This window comes from Pinus tabuliformis, chromosome 5_1 (assembly GCF_031772625.1).
Source record: "Pinus tabuliformis cultivar Carrire ecotype Pingquan chromosome 5_1, CPIR1, whole genome shotgun sequence".
Classification (NCBI taxonomy): domain Eukaryota; kingdom Viridiplantae; phylum Streptophyta; class Pinopsida; order Pinales; family Pinaceae; genus Pinus; species Pinus tabuliformis.
This window is the reverse complement of record NC_142305.1, coordinates 841,243,661-841,264,448: the sequence shown is the minus strand read 5'-3', so window position 1 is coordinate 841,264,448 and position 20,788 is coordinate 841,243,661.

Sequence of the window (20,788 nt, the reverse complement as noted above, 5' to 3'; positions counted from 1 at the left end):
ATATCATGGGTGATGACAGGTAACGGATCTAGATCGTAGAATTCATCATCTCAACATCGGGAGCTGTTGGGCAGCGGGTCCCCCACGTAAGAGCTTTGGGGCTTAAAGCCTGCAATTTTGGGTAAAAAGTATGGTGAAGGCTCTGTGAAGTGCATGAAGCATGAAGTGCAATGAGTAAAGTCAAAGGGTTGTCCACCCGAGAAAAATGTAAGATAATAGAAAGCAAGTTGGCCTACCCATGGTTGGTGGACCATGGGGATGTATAAATAGAGCAAGGATCTAGGCTTAGAAGGTAGTTCTTTAGTAGCTTTGGTGGAGATCTAAAGTGTATGGGTTTGTAAAAGCAAGAGTGCTATGAGTCTGTAAGTCCGAGTCATGGTTGGTCGTAGTTAGAGTAGGCTCTATAGTTGTGTGCAAAGACCCCTGCAGCTGAGTGCGCAGGGTGGGATTAGATTGTACTGAATAGAAGGATAATAAAGATAAGTGTTTTTGAATTATTGTGCATCTGATTGCAGATCTTTGTAGTTAGGTTATATGTGTATCTTTAAGATTTATGGTTACGTGCACTGGTTTTAACGGTTGAACACTCGATTAAAGACCTTAAGGGATAGATCAGATATATAATAGTTGTAATAATAATAAGAATCTAAGAAACATCCCGTTGCAGATCTTCACGAAGGCCAGATAGCTACGCAGAGTAGCACGAGTGCATAGATCGGTTTGCGACCCCTCCAAACCTCATCAAGACATCCCTAGGATGCAGAAACCTAGTTATAGCACCCTCCCATACTACCTTGAGTAAGACCTCAGTCTGTGCTCCATGGATTGTTTCCGAAAGGGCCAATAGTATGAGATTTGTTTGGCTAAAGATTTCTGAACCTAGGTCAGGCCCCAATAAGCCAACAGATGGTTCTGTTGCTGGGACATGGATCTGCCTAAGGGATGTCTGATGTCGGAACACTGGAACCCTACAAAGAAAGAGATTGAAGATTGGTTGGATTAGAAGCTTCACGAATTCATGGTGTAGGAAAAAAAACCTCGTAGATATCTGAGAAGAGGTGGCTGGATCGATACATATACATGGAAATCCATGAGATCTTCTTCACGTCCTTCTCATTAGAACTGTATGGGTGGATCGTGAGGTTAGCAGATAGCACGGGAAGGTGGAAGCTTGATCAGCTAATAGTGTGGACTCTGGAGTTAGTGCGCAGGCTGGAAGCTTCTGAAGATAAGATCACACGGGTCGTAGATCATTGGTTGGATCAGATAATAGGAGGGTTTATCACTAAAATCACGATAGAAAAAACTGTCAGCTACAACGAAGCTGAAAGATGTTTTCTCAAAGGACCGTGATGTAAGTACATCAAGTTTTTAAATACCTGGATTAATATGTTGTTATGTGAAAAACGGATGATGCACATACGTTAATGAGTGGAACGACGCGAAGCGGAAGGATCTTCAAAGGGATTGAAGGGTTAGGAAATATTCCTTTAATTTCACCACCGTGAGCCAGTAAGGAAGAACGCGCTTGGGTTTCTCCAAGGAGTGCGGTCAGTTTGATCGAGCAATGCATTCTACAGTTATCATATCTACTAATGCCACCACTCCCATCGCCTTCCTCACCTCCAACTTCATCCAGCAATTTAGCATGGCGAACGCGATCAAGTTTCCTGTGTTCAGAGGAGTAGGAAACAAAGATCCCAATCAGTTTTGGTTTGTAGTAAGGGCAATGTGGGAATTGCATGGGGTTACAGATGATAACATCAAAAATGCCACATTGGTAAGTGCGTTGCAGGATCGCGTGCTAACTTGGTATATCAAACACTCAAATGATCACCCAAATTCCAGAATAGCAAAAATTTAGAGTGCGTTGAACGAAGAGCTTAGTTGACCGAAATCGGAGACGCAGTTGATTATAGGATTCAAGGAGATCGTGATGCTTCCAGGTGAAACCCCTTGGGATCTAGATAAAAGGCTGAAAAGTATGATCCGTGAGGCTAATATGACACTGACGGACGCACAACACCGTGCGTGGTTTGTGGCATCTTTGACACCACACCTAAGGACAACACTATCACAACAGAAGTTCTCAACCCAGGCAGAGGCATTGGAAATGGCGATGAGGTTGCACAAAACACTAATATAGGATCCAAGGTTGGGAGTCCAACAAATCCACGTGCAACTACAACACCTATGCTTAGAGATGTAGAGCTTAAAGTAGGATAGGGCACCTTGGCCAAAGGCGCGTGAAGAAGTGGTGTGTATAAAATGTAAGGGCTAGGGTCACGATAAGGACCATTGTCCTGTATTCGCGAACTATTTGGCAGGAGGGGGACTAATGTTGTTGAGGCCAGAGGTGCAAGCAGGTCTGAGTGTGTCGGCTACTCTCTGGTGTGCGATTTGTCAGGTGGGAGGAAAGCATGCAACAGACAACTGTAACCTGTTGCAGAAATATAACTAGACTCCGCAGCAACTGTACTGTAATTTCTATAGATAAGTGGGTCATGATGAGCGAACATGTCGAAGCTATGAACTAATGATGGATAGGACCCCAGCCTATCGAATGTAGACATAAATGTGAGGCCTCGATCCAGCTGCAGCAATAGCGCGAGGTGGCTTCCAGGGGCGAGGTCGAGGGCGAGGAGGGATGGGACTAGGACGAGGGCGTGGACAGTTAATCTGCTACAACTATGGAGGACTTGAGCACTAAGCATGTGATTGTACGAATCTGACCAACATAAGTTACCCATACTACTATCAGTTTGACCATGAAGCAGTAGATTGTCTGATGTTGATTGCACAGATGTGTGAGAAAGGGGTACTACAGCCTGCTCCAACCCAAAATATCCGAATGATGAGGTCGGAACCACGTGAAGGAGACCCCCAGGTGAACATGGTGCTTAGAAGTGACACGAATACAGGGGAGGATAAGGAAAAGAAACCTGAGGATGATGCATCGGTCTGCAAGGCCCCTACGAAGGAGTCTGAACATAACACAGGACACATGAAGGAAATGGATATGGAAGCTACGAAGAGCTTCACGGAGGTCGCTACTTTCAGTAGTACGGAGCAACCAGAACTGGGAATGGATCTGTCTATGCTTACTATCCTTTTAGAGACATGCATGAAGTTGCTACGAGATAATAAGGTAGTTAAAGGACTCCAAGAGTTGATCACTAGGTGCGTAGGACCAGGGGAACCATGCGTAGTTCGAAATATGGGAAAGCATACTTTGTGTATTGAAAGGGAAATGCACGTGACAGTGCAAATTGGTGAATATGAGATGGATTAGGTAGTTCTTGACCTGGATTCAGACGCGAACGTATTACCGAAACAGACTTGGGAGCGGATGGGTCGACCAGTGTTATAGTGGTCTCCTATTCAATTAAGGATGGCAAATCAGCAAAAGATCGTGCCCATGGGAAGACTACAAGGGGTAACTGTGGATACTGACGGTGTGAGCACATAGACAGATTTCGAGGTAATAGATATTGTGGATGATAGTAACCCTTTCCCCACATTATTAGGGATAGATTGGGCTACGAACATGAGTGGATTCATCAACTTGAAGAAGCGAAAAATGATTTTTGAGAAAAATTCTCTATGCATCGTTGTTCCACTAGATCTAGCTGAGGGAGTACGCTACACTGAACCTATGTGCGAAGATGACAGTGACGATGAGTTGGACTGTATTTACCAGATAATAGCACAAGATTAGGATCGGGTAAACCCAACTGAAGATGGAAGAATATCATGGGAGTGCAACAACTCTTGTACTTTGGATTCTGATGAAGAGATAGAACATTGGCAGAACAGGTTTCATGAGGTATCTATGCTAAATTGCAACAGGATGAGTAGATCACTACAGTACATAACGACCAAAGCCAGAGGATTACCAAAATGTGATGGGGACAAAGGAGGGGATGAAATCTTAAACGAGAATGGTAGGTCAGGACCAAAACAGTAGCAACGCGATGCAATAGGTTGGGTATTATGCGCGCCACCTGCACTAGGGTGGCAGAAGCACAAAAAAAATATTGGGAGCTGGCATGGATGCAGAAGAAGGATGCATTGGTGGTTTCAAAAATCCCTGTGTCAATCACAAGTTGGGCGACTGGGGTAAAGCAGTTTGTGCGTCCATCTATGTCGATGGGCATAGTCGCAGGTTGGGCAGGCACCACCCCGGCTAAGGTTCAAAAATCAGGACCCTATGCGTAGTGGAAAGAGCAATGCGAAGTCACAAGGCCATGTGGGATCGTGAATACAGTTTACTCAATGAGACAATCAGATGGGGTCCTACGTACCCCCGTGGTCTGAGGGGCGGATAGGACCTTAAGCATGAATTAGAGTGCGGAAATGACTCCGATGGAAATAAGACGGGAAGAAATCAGGAAGGCAGAGAAGCATCCTCGGGCTACGACTCCCACAGTAGGAGTAGGACCCGAGGACCTGGTTAACAGAATTTGACAGCTACAAGAAAAACTTTAGCGTGGGAGCATGAAACTTTAGGAACTCAATGACGAATGGGCATGGCTGAGGAAGAGAAGTATGACATTGATGAAGAAATTTGCAAACTGGAAAACGAAGTCGCACAAGCAGGCTGCGACAATAGGAGTATGAAGGGACCAAGGCCAACCAGCACTACAACGGCATTTGAAGAAATTGCAACCCTACTATTATGGCTACAACTGCACCTCACTAACAAATGGGAGGTACGAGACAAGGGGGACGTGACGCGAAGGTGTATGGAAGGTGCCAGCAGCCCAGGCTAGCAGGAAAAATGAAGCCTCACACCAAGGGTGTGACCACCTGACTATCTGTAAAAGGCACAGTCTCAGTGCCCCAGGTAGTTGAAAGTTGGCGCAGGCCTATAAACAAGGCTACAAAAATATGCGCGGAAAGGGGGGTCCGCGTAGAACCTATCTGGCACAAGGTTCGCAGTGGCACTTAAGGGGATCCACTATTGCGTGTAGAGGCTCGGGGATGACCGTTGATGACACTGTTCATGATAAGAAGGCTAATTTAATTCGGACAGGAGTGGGCGGTGGACCTTTAAGACAGAAATTACGAGCTAGATTCAGGGAGATCTGCCGCCAAGCAAGCACTAAGGATTCAAAAATGGAGGGAAGGGCTGAATTCAAATCTGGCTGTTACTATAAAATTCCATGGGGTAGTTTTCAAGCAGCTCTAGGGTTGTTAAGAATTAAGGTAGAACAGAGCAGTGAGTTCCAAGCTACCTCACCAACCGTAACTGCGCAACTAACCGAATCTAGTACAAACACAATGTCAAGAACTAGAGTACAAAGTATGGAAGGTAGCCGAGAACCCTGGGTAATCTAGGAGGAGGCCGACGGGGCAACGAGCACACTAGAAGTCCCAAAGTCCCCATGCACACTATGGCCGCCAAAGAACAAACAACCAATGGGGCCCATCTGGGTATCACCACAGCACCCAAGAGTTAGTACAATCTCACCGGCTGAAAAAGGTAAAGTTGTTACTATTGAGACAGAAGAGGAGGAGGAAGATCTGCAAGACCTAATTGCTCAAATAGAGGCATAGGATGATGAGGAGGAAAATATCTCCAAAGCATCTTCATCAATAGCGTTACCCTCCTACATGTCCCCATGGAAAGGAACAGCGAAGATACCAAAGGACCTAGACGCCTCGAAGAGTGCGCTCCAAACTATGCTTCTTCCGGATGATATCAAGTTTGATGGACTGCCACTGGGACGGGTGCCAAATATAAAATTTGAAGAATGGGACCTGATTGATAGTGAGAAATTCCCACAGTTGGTTGCAGACAAAATATGACAACAGAAATGGTTGTGAGGTGTGGAGAAGGCAGGGTTACTATATCTGCGGTGGATACCCCACTACCACCGTGCGCCTATCACTATCTTTGTCATCCGAAAACTATTGTGTCTGGTACATGATAGGTATTTGTGGCTAGAAGAGCTGATTCCCATCATAGCTGACTTAATTCACCGAATCTCAGAACTACCAATTAAAGGAAGCAATCCTGCAGACATAGCTGGAAAGAGTATTGACTTGGACCTTGAAGAAGCTATGAAGGCCAAATATAAGCTAGAGAAAAGGAAGCACGGTTATGTAATCACAAGTATCAAAGATCAAGGGGTGTGCATTGACACCCAGTTGCTGGCCAGTAAACTCATGAGGAAATGTCATGTAGATGAAGTACCGACATCTGTAATTGCATTGGCAGAGCAGTGTGCAGAAGGGGTCCAGTTCAATTGGGCGCAATTTTTGTGTGATGAATTTTTGACGAACTGTAGGAAAGCAAAAGACCAGGGTAAGACCTTCCACTATGCGTGGGTGCTCTTATCCATCCTATTGATTCCTGGGGAGCTGCCGACAGACCACCAGTTTCCCACTGTGGAATAGCACATACCCGAGGCCGCGAGGTATACCTCGCTCTAGGTGACCATAGACGCGGCAAGGATCAGAAAGATAAAGGTATTTTGGACATTTGTAGAGGTGAGTTTATGAACATGGATCAACCGAAGGCGTGCCTATCCCCAATGGTATATAACACTTTATAGAGTGTGGTGGAATTCAAGGAAGATATGCATAACTTGTATATCCGGGCGTGCAAGGATCCAGCCCGAGCATGGGAAAAGCTGTCGTTTATTACTATAGATGATGCAATCTTTGAAGTAATGGCATCATGGTCTCTGGAATGGCTTGTGCCAGACTTGGCAGAATTAGAAAAAATTGCAGAAAAATAGAAGAAAAAGTAGACCAAGCAGCGCCTCACACAGTTAGCAGAAAGAAAGCGTCAAGAACAGAAAGTGGCCAAGCTTCCAACAACGGCTGAGGCAGCCATGCTAGAGAAAATGACACAGACCACATCTATGGCTGCTGAAGAGGCTGAGGAAGGCCAAGAAATTCCCACAGAGCCGAATATACAAGAGGAGGTGGAGACACAAGAATGTGCAAAACTTATAACAAGTGTGACCCAACTCAAGAGGTCGCGCGACCAGGAGCAACCTTCCGCTTGAAAAAGGACAAAGGCAACAGAGTCTGGGAGAGGAACCCTTATTGATAAGGGCACCCTGGCAAAATTGATGACGGAGTAGAAAACTATGTTGGGGGTACTCAGAGCGTAGCTGCAAGCATTACAGGTGCAACCCCCAGGAGGGATGATGTCGAACCTAGCAGACGATACATCAGCAGCTGAGCAGATGGTGCGCACCGACACAATGAACAATTTAGTGTTACCAGCAAGCACCTTCATAGCAGAAGCCGAAGGTAACATGAGGAGTTGGAAGTTGAATTTGGCTGCCCTTCCCAGAGAGACCCTATACCAGTTGCAGGATAGGTAACCGCTGAGCTCCGCACTAAGGAAGGCCGCGCCCTCCAGGTCTTGATAGAGCAAAAGGGAAATCTAGAACAGGTCAGTCTACAGTGTGATGACTTGATCGTACACAACCAAGAAGTGGAACAGGCCATGGCCGAGGTCTATAGTAATACACCAGAGTTGGCTGTGCTAGAGGAACTACCAGCAGCCGAAAAGATTCATCACATGGCCACCAGATTTCGTAAGTCCCAAGAGGAGGTTGCCAAAGCTCAGTGGGAATTGAACTTGCAAATTGCGGAGCTAAGGCTAAAAGAATAGCCCCCTACACCACCAGAAGTTAGAGAGCAGTGCCGCCACACCCTTCAAGCAGGATTGGCAATGATAGAACACGCTATACAAGATTGGACGAGATTGTTGGATCAGTCCCTTCTTACACTCACATCACTTTAAGAAGACCCAACGTTGCAACAGGTTGAGACAGAAGTATGGGAGTTACAACAAGCTTATGATAATGTCCGAGAGACTGCATACATGGCCACCCTCACTTAGCGTTTAGCCAAGATGAGGGAGGCCCAAGCCATGAAGGAATAGGTGGACGTCGCACGCTAGAAAGAAGTTTGGCTTAAAGCATGCATCTAGCCATGGCTGGAGGAAGCCTTCATGATCACCGCTACGATTGAGGGGAAGCTGACTCAACTGCAGGATACATATGCCCTAGGGTAGGAAGGTGCCTCCAATAATGCATCAGAAAGCTGTGCACAAGTGATATAGTAGACAATAGAAGAATGTGTGGCAGATATCAGCACAGTGCAGACATTGTTGGATGGATTCCGAGCCAAGATCGCCACACCAACTAAGTGACTTGGGAAGAGTCACGATGATTGTGTTGGGGGCCTGTTGGGCAGCGGGTCCCCCGCGTAAGAGCTTTGGGGTTGTTGCACAAAATATTGTCACCATGACATTCTGCAATTAGTGTGAGTCTATCACCACTCGTACTGTCCTCCTATGCAAGTCTTAAACCTTAGCTCTTCATGTCAAGCCTTAAAAATGAGAGGAATTCCTTGAAAATCTCTAAAACTCTGGTTCCGCACTTTCTCTTAGCATTACATGTGGTCCTGCACCCTTTGGTCATGTCCCCTGCGGACCTGCCTGCTCTGTCTCTAAAGGAAAGGGTTCGGACCCCTGTAAAAGTAAAAAAGGTGCAAGTTTATTATTAAAAACTCACTTTGGGTTAATTCTGGATGCTTCTAGAAGGAATCTTGAGGTGGCAAGTTCGCTCCTAGGTGGTTCATTCATCCCATAACTAAAGGAGCTACCCCCTTGATGTGAGGAGCTTATCCCTTTGAAGGAGGACTCTATCCCTTTGAAGGTAGACTTGGTAACTTCCTTCCTCTGCACTATAAAATGAGGCATTGCATTGGTTGCTAGAGAGGTTGAAAGCTGAATATTTTTGAGGGTAAATGTTGTTGGAATTTAGAATTCCTAATTGAGCTTGAGAGGAGAGATTACATACCTTTTGATCTCTTTGGGAAGAGAGTGAAGCTTGTCAAAGTAGAGGAGATTCTTGTTGGATCCTGGGAGGGGCTTGTACAACATCAAGGCACCAAGGTTGTAAAGTTCTTCTTTGTTTAAAGTTAATACAATCAAGTTCATTTTTCTCAATAAGTTGTCTTCTATGGTTTATTTCATGAATTCCTTGATCATCATAATAAATATGGTTTATTATATTGGCTATGCAGGTGTTATTTGATGTGTGCTTTTTTGTGTTTGCAGGTTCTTTAAAAGGAAACTCATTTGGACGGTTGGAGCATGGCTGCCACAAACTAGCGTTGGACTTTAGGTAGGGTCTAAAACATCTCTTGGCTTTTATTTATAAATCGAAATATTTAGAGAAAGATAGAATTTTCTTGTTTTGCTTGTCGCTAGATATCAGTAGATACTAGGGAGATCGGTCTTGTCCACAAGAACGATTTATCTGGCCGACAAAATGGCGACTCCGATGGGGACTTGAATTTTGGTTTTTTGCCTTTACTTTTACTTTGACTTGAGAAAATTTTTCTCTGTTTCTGGTTTTTGCTTGATGTGTGTGTGATTGGGTAGTTTCTTTAGATCTTGAATTGTTCTTTTTTTTCATGCTTTTGAGAGAGGACCGTACATTCTGTTTGTAACACAATGCGGACATCCCCGCACTGTCGCTTTACTACACAGAGCGGTACTGCACTTGGTTATATTGGGAGCCTGCGGACCCTGTCAAATTTTTGAAGAACTTAAAATCTTTTCATTCAGTTAAGCTTAGGATTTGTTTATGTTTTTTAGCCTCTACCCAGATCTGCATGTGTCTTGTCAGAAACTTCTTATAGGTGAATTCCATTGGCATTTAGGTTTTAGGTGATTTTCTAGAAGTTTTGTTTGCCTGGCTTGATTTTCGTTTGGTCTTTGTAATGACTCAGAGTTTAGAAGCCTAAGAAACCTTAAATTACCCTGGTTTTTTCTGGTATTCTTTGTGAGTCTGACCGATCTGTAAAATATTCCTTTGGTGAGGAATACATCTTGTTTTTCTCTTTGCAAAGCTTCGAAAGAACTTGTTTTGAAAGTTTTGGATTTCATTTTAAAAATGAATGAAACATAAGCTAGTTGTTTTTTGATTAATTTGTTATTCTGAACAAATTAGTCCTTAGTTTGCTGATAGCTAAGTAAAACATCCTCGAAAATAAATTTTGTAGGCTTTTACTTCAATTAGGTTTTAAGAAGTTATAGATCTCAATATTAGATTTTTAATAGTTTTGAGTGTTTTCTAAAAATGTTAAAAATCTCTTTTGAAAATGTTTGTTTTTGTAGTTTTTGAGTGGAAAAAGAAAGGGACATTTTTCGTGAGCATAATTAGTAGTCTCATTTTTTAGTTTATTGAAAAAGACAAAAAAGTTTTTCTTTTCATTGGTTTGTTAAGGAAATATTTGTTTTTCAAGCAATTGCATTCTCAACCCTTTCTTTAGCTAGAAATTCATTGAAGAAAAAGGATTGTTTATCATCTTAGGTGCATTTTTAGTGTTTTGGAGTCGAGTCTTCACACCATAAAGTTTCATCTCCACTCCTTTTGACTTAAGAAACAACCATAAAAATAACACTTAAAGTAAAATTTATCTAGCAATCTTTTTATTTCTAGGGCTCTTTATCACCAACATAGCTTAGGCTTGTATCTTAGAGTAGGGAGTAATTAACTCTCCATGATAGTAAAAACAAACAAGTAGTTATGTCTTGCGGTAGGATATAAATTCCAATTGTTACATCTATGCTCTGGGAAGCTCCTCTTAAAGGAGTCGAGCACGAGATCATATCCGAACCAGTGGGGTAATCAATCCTTCCTCATTGGGAATGATAGAAGATATACACGTATTAAAAACGGTAAACCTCGGATTAACCATTGTCGAGGAGCCTGGGGTCACTTGTTGGTAAACCTTGGATTATGTCAAGGAGCCTTCAAGGGGTTTGAGCTTTGCTACTCTACCCTTGCATGTGTATCGGATCACAGACTGTTCCCCCAGGCATATTTGTTTCTATTGGTAACCATAGTGACCATAATCTATAGGATTCTTTCCTAAGGTGACGGTGGAGGGAAGATCCCACTGTACCTGGAGCAGACGTCGACCAGACTCACTTGGACTCTCTGGGGGGTTCTCTTCACTCGAGAATGTTTAGTGGAGAAACTTGTGTTGGTCTGTTTCATTAATTAGGTTATCGGGGTAACTGTTCCAACCGCCATTTCTGTATTGAATTCTACGACGTTGGATTTCATCACCAACTAGTGTTTTCAGTACGGAAAGTTACTGTTTGTGTGTGGTTTGACCTCCTAGATTCTTTAGGCGTGTGATTCAAATTATTTGGTTCTTTAGAGACTTTAGGTGGTTTTCACTGAGATTTTTCTTTATTTGCATGTGAAGTAATTAAAATATTTAATCGTGGCTGAATTACCGAGACAGTCCCGTAGACTTTGGGGCCAACCTCCTGAGTTTTCACCAAGCCAGCTTGAAGGGCTATGAGCTCTTGTAACTCCTAGTGACAGTAGAGTTTAGTCACCCGAAGAAGGAGAATCTTCTTTAGTTGTGCATCCTGATTATCAATTTCAAGTACCAGAGTATATTATTGAACCAATTTCATTTTCCGAAGTTACTAGTAGTGTTTCCTCTACTAGTGAATTAGCCGAGGAACCTGAAATTTCTGAACCTGAAACTGAACCTGCTGCTACTCCATCATCAAGATTTGCTTCTCCAACTTCCAGTGGTCCTGGTTCACCCAGGGTAGGAAGAATCATTACCCAAAATCTTCCTTCTGGACTTATTGCTATTGAAGAACTTGTCACTCCGAAAGAAGGTATTTCTATCCCTGAAAATCAACCAACTATAGAACTTAGGGAGTGTGAATCGATCTTTTACAGTCCACCTAGGAGGAATGATTGGTATCTTTCATTGACCAACTTTTTAGAAAACCCGGGACTAAGTTTTTCACCACCTCGCATTCCTTTTCATCCAACACCTAGGGGTTATTATCCTCCTTTGAATATGTCAAGACAATCATCCATGTTTTCTCAATCTCCGGAAACATTTTTATATGGCGGTCCTTTTGTTCTTTCTGGGTATCAGTCTCTTACTAGTACTTTTTCAGGAGCATCTCCTCAACCTATTGAACAAGGGTTATTAATTGGTAATAACGGAACTAAGCCATTGAGTGTAGAAGATATTCTTATGATGTCAGGTACCATTCCAAATCTGTAGCCTCAAGGTAGTCAGTTACCGCTTGGGGGGCAACCTCAAGGTCCTCAATTATCACCTGGGGGGTAGCCTCAAGGTACCCAGTTACCACCTGGGGGGCAGCCTCAAGGACAATACATACCTTCGGGACAGTACATTCCTCAAGGTCAACCCTAGACTCAGTACGTACCTCAAGGTCAACCTCAGTATCAATATGTACCTCAAGGTCAACCCCAATTTCAGTACGTGCCTCAAGGTTATCAACCTCAAGGTCAGTACCCAACCCAAGTTTTCCAAGCACCTTAAGGTCAATCATTTGTCCAAGGAACTGGAAATGTACCTTTGAATTATCAACCCTACCCTCAACCCGGTTATGGTCCTCAATATGCTCAACCTTCTATGCCTCCATACCCCAGAATGAACATAGTGTGGGATCCATCTCAATCTCAACAGATCTTGCAACCTATTGTGTAGTTGTCATCTCAATCTAGACAACCCTTAGTTTCTGGTTCAACCCAACAACCTGTCCAACCTACTATTCAAACTTCTGCACCTAGTGTAGTTTCTCAGCCTGGGCCTAGTTCGCCTCGAACTCCACCTCAAATGACTGCTGCAATTGCTGCTACATCTGTTCATTTTACCCACCTGCTTTTGGAGTATTGATAGCTCCGGTTTCTACTGTTCCTATATCAACTCCTCAAGCATCTTTACCTCAGTCTGGACCTACAATTCAGACTTCGGTTCAGATGCCTGTAGGACAACCTGGTCCAAGTACGGTTGTCACAAGTCAACCTCAATTTACTTATCAACCATACCAGGGACAGTACCAATTCGGTCCTGCTATGCAGAACCTAGTCCATCAGTATCAACCGTACCCTGTATATACATATTAGCAACCTCAACAACCCCAGTACGGTCCGGTTAATCCTGGTTTTCCGAGAGGATATAATATCCCAAATGCAATTCCAATTCCAAGTTATCCTGGATATCCTCCTCCTGGGGCTGGTCTTATGACCCAGGGTTTTCGAGACCCTAATCATCAGTTACCGTTCATTGCAACTTTGGACTTGCTTGATTTGTCACGCCTGACGAACGATCTGATTAATTATCTTCCGTTTTGGCCGGCAATGCCGAATAAGTTGCCCAGTGATATTCCTAAGTTTGAAGGTAAATTAGGAGAGGATCCATCAAACCATGTGATGACTTATCACCTCTGGTGTGCATCTAACTCCATTTCAGATGATTCAATATGTTTACTTCCTTTTCAACGCACTCTGATTGGTCTTGCGGCCAAGTGGTACATCGACTTTCCGCGAGCTACTTTTTATAACTTTAGTCAGCTAGCTACTTCATTCTTAACTCATTTTCAATTGCCTTTCAGATATGACAATGGCACGAAATTATTAACTTCATTAAAATAGCCAACGTCCACTTATATTTTAGATCACATTCATGAATGGAGGCGTCGACGGCATTTAGTGAAATTTTTTATTCCGGATAAAATCTTAGCATAATGGTTTATTAAATCATTATTACCTAAAATCACTGAGGATGTAGCTAAGGCAGGAGTTGTTACTGAAGAGCAACTAATTGCTCAAGCTCAGTACCTTGACCTCGTTTATACACAGTTAGGTACTTTACACAAGAAAATCCCCAACCTTTCAAAGAAAAATCAAATAACTGCAGCTCCTTCAGGGTCTCATGCCACTGACGGTATGATTGGTTCAGTTAACACCAAAATTAAGAAGAAATCTTCAAAGAATTCTTCTCCTATCATAACTTTACCAAATTCCCTGACAGGAGACTCTTCCGTGGAAATTCCTGCCGATATTCATGTCGTAGAATCATCTACGGCCAAATCAAAATCCAACAGTAAAAAGAAGGGGAAGAAGAAAAATAAGCAAAATTCGAAAGAGAAATCAGATAAAATCGAACCTACTGATGAGAAACGTAAACCTCATTTTCCTTGTCTCTTTTCTGACGAAGATCATTTTACAAGAGACTGGCCTCATCGCGCTGAGGTTGCAAAAATTATCAAAGGTTCTCAAACGCCTGCTATCTTGAAGGATCCTTTTCCTATTCAAGACAGTAAGATGAAAGGTTCTTCCTCAAATGCCACAGAATAACCCATAATGATGATGTCCCATGTTAGGATTGTGACACGATCACAAGATTATTGAAGTAAAAGTCCTATTGGTGGTAAGGAAGCAGAATCTTCTAATTCGAACCCATCAACTTCAACTCCTGGTTCTGATCCGTTACAGTTCGAGAAACCTAACCCAGACTTAGTAATCAAACTTCCTGCTAAGGGTATACTTTGAAAGACAGCTTTCAAACCACATGCGAGAGCTGCTCAGAACTATAACATTATTGAATATTTAGCTATTTCACCTTCAGCAATGTCAGCTTTGGAGGTGCTGCAATCATGTCCAGCACAACGTAAATTGATATTGTCAGCTATAGGAGTTGTTGATATTCAAGACTCGAACCTTATAATCTTTGATTTAGAATATAGTACACCCCTCTTACCTCATCAAATGGCTTTCCAGATTCCAGTGTTAGTCAAAAACAGACCTTGCTTTAGGACTGTGATTGATGAGGGAGCTTCAACGTGTATTATGTCGATCCAGTGTTGGAAATCGCTTGGTTCTCCTACACTCAATCAATCCCCGATGATTCTAAAGGCTTTTGATGGCCGTGGGTTCTATCCTTTTGGCATTCTACATGATTTACCTATAGGGGTTGAAGGCAAAACTGTTAATCTAGATGTGGAAGTGGTCGATGCCCCTCTAGATTACAACCTTCTCTTGGGTCGTAGTTGGTCTTACGCTATGACCGTTGTTGTTTCATCGGTCTTTCGACTTATAAAGTTTCTTCATAATGGAAAGGTCATAACTATAGACCAGCTAACTTACTATTCATCCGACCCGGCCTCTTCTAAAAGTATCCAGCATGTCGGCAAAACAAATATCCCTTATAAGGATGTTGGAGTAGGATTAGTTAAAGATTTTGGTTTACTAGGAACTTTTTCCTTTCCTCCTCCTAACGTATCATCTTCTACTGCAACCATTCCTATGATTTCATCAGACACTATTGTTTATGATGATCCTTGGATCGTACCTTCCTAATCTGAGATAGATTCATTTGGTGATGCTATGCCTTTCAGTCCCTATGAAATTGCGTATCAGGTTGTACAGTCGTTTTCCGACCCTTCTTCAACCAAAATTGACCTAATGAATGTGGTCCATGAAGAATCTCTTTCGACATCAAACTCAGATTCAACAACTCTTTCTGAACTTGTTCATACTGATGAGCAGATTCGTGAAATTTTGTCTGTTGATGATTTACCATGGGAAGATCTTCATCATAGATCTTTGTTCTTCCCTGAGATTGATCATTTTGAAAATGATTTTTCATCCATTTTTACCACTGATTATGTCAAAGAACCACAGAATCCATTGCAAAATCCTGATTCTAAGTTAAATTTTGGAAATATTCTCGAACAGTTCCTATTGACATTTCAGTTAAACCCGGAATTGTTGAAAACATTCATATAGGTGCCTCTTGTACGAAAGAAGAACTTCAAACATATAAGGCCCTATTTCAAGAATTCCATGACGTGTTTGCCTGGTCATATGAAGAAATTCCAGGAATTGATCCAACAATTGTTCATGAAATCAAAACTTACCTGGATGCTAAACCCGTCTGGCAACTTTTGCGTCAGATTCACCCACGAAAAGCTGCTGCTATTAAAGCAGAAGTTGAAAAATTACTTAAAGCAGGTTTCATTTATCCAATTCCCTTAACGGATTGGATATCGAATATTGTTCCTGTTAAAAAAAAGAAAGGAACAATAAGAATATGTATCGATTATAGGGACATTAATTGAGCTTGTCCCAAAGACAATTATCCAACTCCCTATATCGATCAAATCATTGATGATTGTGCCAGAAGTGAAATATTCTCCTTTATGGATGGTTTTTCCGGTTACAATCAAATCAATATTCTACCTGCTGATCAACCAAAAACGACTTTTATTTGTCCATGGGGACATTTGCTTATTGCAAATTACCTTTTGGGTTGAAGAACACCGAAGCAACTTTTTAAAGAGCTATGTCTTACGCGTTTCATGACATCAAGCACATTGTGCAACCTTATCTCGATGATTTACTTGCCCATTCATTACGTAGAGCCGATCATCTCATTCATTTACGAGCAATCTTTATGAGATGTAGGCATTATCGAATAAGGTTGAATCCACACAAATGTGTTTTCTATATAGAAACGGGTCGTTTACTGGGATTTGTTGTTTCGAAAGCCGACATTCGTGTCGATCCCTCAAAGGTTGAAGTTATTGTCAAATTGCCTCCTCCTTCGACTTTTCGCCAACTCCAAAGTTTTCAAGGGAAAGAAAACTTTTACGTCGATTCATTTCTAACTACGCCGAGATAACAAAGGGTTTTACTAGGTTGTGGAAACAGAATACTCCATTCTTTTGGGATGAGATAGCTGACAAATCTTTTGATGCACTTAAACACACGTTGAGCCATGCACCGTTATTGCATCCTCCCAACTACAACCAGGACTACTTCTTATATCTCGTCGCCTCTCATTCCACCATTGGAATGGTGTTAGTTCAGGAAGATGAATTTGGCAGTGAAAATGTGATTTATTACCTTAGTCGAACTTTAAATGTGACAGAGCTAAAGTATTCACATGTGGTGAAATTGGCCTTGGTTGTTGTTCAAGCTGTCCAACGATTTCGTCATTACATTTTACTATGCAAAACTACTGTAATTTCTAACTGTAACCCTATGATCTATATTTTGATCAAACAATTGCTAGGGGGAAAGTATTCCAAATGGATTGTTATCCTGCAGGAATTTGACTTGGAATTTGAAAAATCTAAGTCAAAGAAATCTTTAGTTTTTGCGGAGTTGATGTGTGACTTCCCGCGTGCTGACATTGAAACTGTGGCGGACGAGCCCATTAAGGACGAATCCTTGTTTCTTATCAGCACTCTTGATCCATGGTATAGGGATATCATAGTTTATCTCCAAACCCAATCTTTTCAACCTGAGATTTCACGATCTCAGCATCGAAAAATACGTTTCCAATCCCAACAATATAAAATTATTGGAGATACACTCTATCGTCGTGGGGCGGACTCTGTTTTCCGATGTTGTTTAACTCATGAGGAAGCTATAAAGGGTTCTAAATGACTGTCACTCTGGAGCGTGTGGCAGTGATATGTCTGGGTTTGCCACAGCTCAAAAGATATTTCGCTCTGGCTATTTCTAGCCATCTTTGTTTAAAAATTGTATTGACGCGGTCCAAAAATGCCACAATTGCCAAATTTTTGATCGAAAGATGTGTGCTCCACCTACTCCTCTCCACCCTATAATTGTCATCGGTCCTTTTGCAAAGTGGGGTATCGACTTTATTACATGTAACCCTCACTCGGCCGGGGGGCATGCATATATCATCCTTGCGGTAGATTATTTTACCAAGTGGGCCGAGGTGATGCCTACATTTTTGGCAAACGGCAAAATTGCTGCGATTTTCTTTTTCAATCATATAATTGCTAGGTTCAGCGTTCCACAAGCGATTATCATTGATCATGGCCGTAATTTTTGAAACATCATGATGGCTGAACTAATGGATCAGCTTGGCCTACGTCACGATAGTTCAACTCCATATTACCCACAAGCTAACGGTCTAGTTGAAGCCATCAACAAAGTATTATCCTTGCGGTAGATTATTTTACCAAGTGGGCCGAGGCGATACCTACATTTTCGGCAGGTGGAAAAACTGCTGCGATTTTCATTTTCAATCATATAATTGCTAGGTTCAGTGTTCCACAAGCGATTATCACTGATCATGGATGTCATTTTCGAAACATCATGATGACTGAACTAACAGATCATCTTGGCCTGTGTCACGATAGTTCAACTCCATATTACCCACAGGCTAATGGTCTGGTTGAAGCCATCAACAAAGTTCTAGTCATTATGATCCGACGAATCATTAGGATTCATAGGTGGAATTGGCATAACCCTACCCAATGGCTCAGGTACTTACGTGCCTTTGCTACCATGTTATTGTATAATTTCCTGAATTATCTTAAGTGTTCACCAAATTTACCATGCAGTCAATATTATCTTCGCGTAGACATATATCATTATTTGCATTCATATAACAGATAGAAACATATACATTCACGCATCAAACTAGCATTATAACATAAACTTAGAACTTAACATAACATAATCACATGTGATCCAGATAGGAAAAATACATAGTAATCTCATAATACTTCTCTTTATTGATGATTCAGATTCTCAATACAGACTCTATCTTCCCTGCGCACACAGCTGCAGGGGTCTGCACACTCAGCTGCGGACTTCTACCCTAGGCCTCTATGCACTCAGCTACAGAGCCTCTTCCTATGCTAACACTCTCACTCTTATCTCTTTACAGACTCATCAGGTACTTCTTCTTCACTTACCTCTTCCTTGGACTCCTCTAAGACCTCCTTTTTATATAATCCCATGGTTTGCAGACCAAGGGCAGATCTCTAAAACTGACACAACCTATCTAGACTAAGGGTGGAAAACCCTTTTTGACTCTTGATATCTTCATGCTCCATGACCACAAAATGTGGAGACTTTACATTTCTTTATACAAACTTTGGCCCTTCTGCCCCAAAAGTTGGGCTTTTAACCCCAAAATTGAACCCTAGGGGACCTGTTCCCAACAGGCCCCCAACACAAACATGGTTACTCACCCTCGAGTCAATCAGCTGGTCCAGAGATCTTGTCACGAAGACCTCCCAGCTCGACTTGGACAACTACTACATCAACGATGCACTGTGTTTCCACCTGCTTCATCTCCTCAACCAACTGCTCTGTCACTAGCCCTGTGCTGTCTAACTTAATCTTCTGCTGAGTCTCCTGCACACTAGCCACTTTTCCTTCAATAGTGGCCATGATGAAGTAGGCTCGTCGAACCAAGGCTTCAAGTGAGACTTCAACATGACTTCCTTGTGGTGAGCTGCATCTACCTACTCTTTCAACGCCTTGGCCTCCTGCAACATAACTAACCTCTGCGTGATGGCGACAGTGCACGTTGTCGCTTTAACTTTGTCGTAGCTTTGTTGTAGCTCCCACGCTTCTGTTTCCAGCCACTATACGGTAGGATCTTCTTGCAGGAAGGTGACTACCTCAAGCGACTACTTGAAGAGTGCGGTACAATACTTTACTACAGTCTCTACTGTTGCTACCACATCTTTCACAGTGGTCTCACACTACTCTCTAATCTCTGGAGGAGTCGAAGGATGGGCCTTCAACTACAACTCTACAATTTTGAGGTTCAGCTCCAACTGAAGCTTTGCCAATTTAGTTCATGCATCATGCACTCCAGCAGCAAGCTTTTGAACCCTCACATCTATCGGCTCAACCTCGGGAACGCCCAGCTCTGGAAGAGTCCTACATGCCTCAACCACGACTGTGGCAATGCGTTGGTTCTTGTCTGTAATTTCTTTAACAAGGTTAAGGGCAAAGTCTCTCTGCACGGTTAGCTGGTCATTGTTGACCTTCTATTTGTTGATCACATGTAATGCACGTTGTTCACGGGCCCGACGTTCTGCGATCACGTTGTCCTACAAAAGGTGAAGCAAGTCATTGGGAAGCGTAGCTAGGTTGAGACCAACTCTCTTAAGGGTGCTGACAGCAGGTCTGTTAGCTTCAGCGTCTATTTTCAGTGCTCCATCCGGTAGCACTATTGCTTGGGGGTTCCTTGCATACAGCATCCTTGCGGCTTCTGAGGTGCCAAGCGCCAAGCTATTTGACGTTGCCCTAGTCTGTATCTGTGATGCATGGATCTACAACTCATGCAAACCTGTCTGTATAGCACTCAAAGCCTACTGTTGTTGCTGCTTGAACTGCTACAGTAGTTCCGCGGTGGCATCCCGCACCACATCACCTATGTCATTTAAGTCCCCCTCTATTAAGGTGGTCGGGTCCAGAGATGACTTGCTAGCCTTGGACATCTTCCATGACCCTACTTTCTGTGGATCTCTGGTGCGTTTGGTGTAGAACACAGTTGTCTCCAGGTCCACTCCTCCTTGCTCCATCTAATCATCTTCTTCCTCAGTCTCTAGGGAAGGCGACTTCTGACTCCGGTCAGAGTCACACTCATATTCACCTCCCTGTCCACCTGACTACTGCGTGGCAACGCACTCTGCCTTGGCCTTGGCATCAGCCTCCTTTTTACTTTTCGTGGCTAGTTGTTCCATATTTAGCTTGGCTTCTTACCTCTTCTATTGTGCGACAATCTTGCTAGTTCCCACTGTCGAGTCCATGGCATTTCGCCAATCTATCGGCCAACAATTGAGGACTACTGCAATTGCATCATCTGTGGCCAAGTATGTCAGGTCATGCCATTTCTACTTAGGGTCCTTCCACGCTCGTATTGAGACATGGTGAAAGTCAGCCTTGATTTCCATGTATTCCTACAACTTCTCAAAATTTGTAGGTGTCAGCTACGACTTGCTGTTGATGGCCATATGGGTGCTCATTTCCACCAAGATCCAAAAGATCTTGTTGTCCTTTATCCACTGAGGATCCTTCATTGCCCACAACGAAGTGAACTTTGCTACCTCTGGTACGTCTGATGCGACCGGAGGAAACTGGCTATCTTCAGGTAGCTCTCACATAACCAACAC